This window comes from Nomascus leucogenys, chromosome 13 (genome assembly GCF_006542625.1).
Source record: "Nomascus leucogenys isolate Asia chromosome 13, Asia_NLE_v1, whole genome shotgun sequence".
In the NCBI taxonomy this organism is placed as follows: domain Eukaryota; kingdom Metazoa; phylum Chordata; class Mammalia; order Primates; family Hylobatidae; genus Nomascus; species Nomascus leucogenys.
The window spans coordinates 13,396,746-13,397,940 of record NC_044393.1 but is presented as its reverse complement, the minus strand read 5'-3'; the positions used below and the strand labels follow the sequence as shown (position 1 = coordinate 13,397,940).

The 1,195-nt window shown below is 42.5% G+C and overlaps 1 non-coding gene across 1 annotated transcript; it reads right to left on the bottom strand.

Annotated features, from left to right (window-relative positions):
• Positions 1 to 432: 432 nt before the first annotated feature.
• LOC115838065 lies at positions 433 to 539 on the bottom strand. Its single transcript, XR_004033122.1, has one exon. It is a non-coding gene; the product is annotated as a U6 spliceosomal RNA (small nuclear RNA).
• Between the last annotated feature and the right edge of the window lie 656 nt (positions 540 to 1,195).

The window sequence follows — 1,195 nt, the reverse complement described above, 5'->3', positions numbered from 1 at the left end:
AGTGATGCAATCACAGCTTATTGCAGCCTCAACCTCCCAGACTCAAGCAATCCTCCCACCCCAGCCTCTCTAGTAGTTGGGACTACAGGCGTTCATCACACCTGGTTAATTTTTTATTTTTTGTAGAAACAGAGTCTCCCTATGTCACCCAGGTTGGTCTTGAATTCCTGGGCTCATGCGATCCTCCTGACTCAGCCTCCCAAAGTGCTAGGGTTACAGGCATGAGCCACCACACCCAGCAAGTTTGAATTATTAAACTACCAATGAATGGAACTTGATGAGAGATTTGCTTAAAATGCCTCAGATTCAGGTATATCTAGTGCTTGATGCTTCACCTTCACCCAATAACTTTATGAAGTAGACTATCTGACAAATAAATACATTGAGGCCCCTGGACTCTAATTTTTAATTTTAAAAATTTTTATTTATTTATTTTTTATGGAACACTTCACAGATTTGTGTGTCATCCCTGTGCAGGGGCCACGCTAATCTTCTCTGTATCATTCCAATTTGAGTAGCTGTGCTGCTGAGCCAAGCACCAGAATCTAATCTTTAAGGCTTTTTCTACTACATAGATAATTGAATCCTATGGGTTCCCACAAAACTATTTATGTTCCTATGGTCTGAGGTCTCAAACATATGAGGACATTTACCACACTGTATTGTAATTGTGTCCTCAAGTACAATACTACTCAAAATGTCCTCTGTTGATTCTTTTTTTTTTTTTTTTTGAGATGGAGTCTTGCTCTGTTGCCCAGGCTGGAGTGCAGTGGCGCTATCTTGGCTCACTGCAAGCTCCGCCTCTCGGGTTCACACCATTCTCCTGCCTCAGCCTCCCAAGTAGCTGGGACTACAGGCGCCTGCCACCACGCCTGGCTAATTTTTTGTATTTTTAGTAGAGATGGGGTTTCACCATGTTAGCCAGGATGGTCTCGATCTCCTGACTTCGTGATCCGCCCACCCTGGCCTCCCAAAGTGCTGGGATTAACAGGTGTGAGCCACTGTGCCCAGCCTCTGTTGAATCTTAAACTAAAAAATTAAAATTTGTACTTTGTATGCCTTTGAGGTTTTAAAATTTTATTTTTCTGGTAATTTATTTTTATTATATTTTACAGCAGTATCCACCTGCCACAGTTGGACAATTTAAAAAACCAGCACTTTAGCACTCTGAGAGGCACTGGGCTGCCGGAGAGAG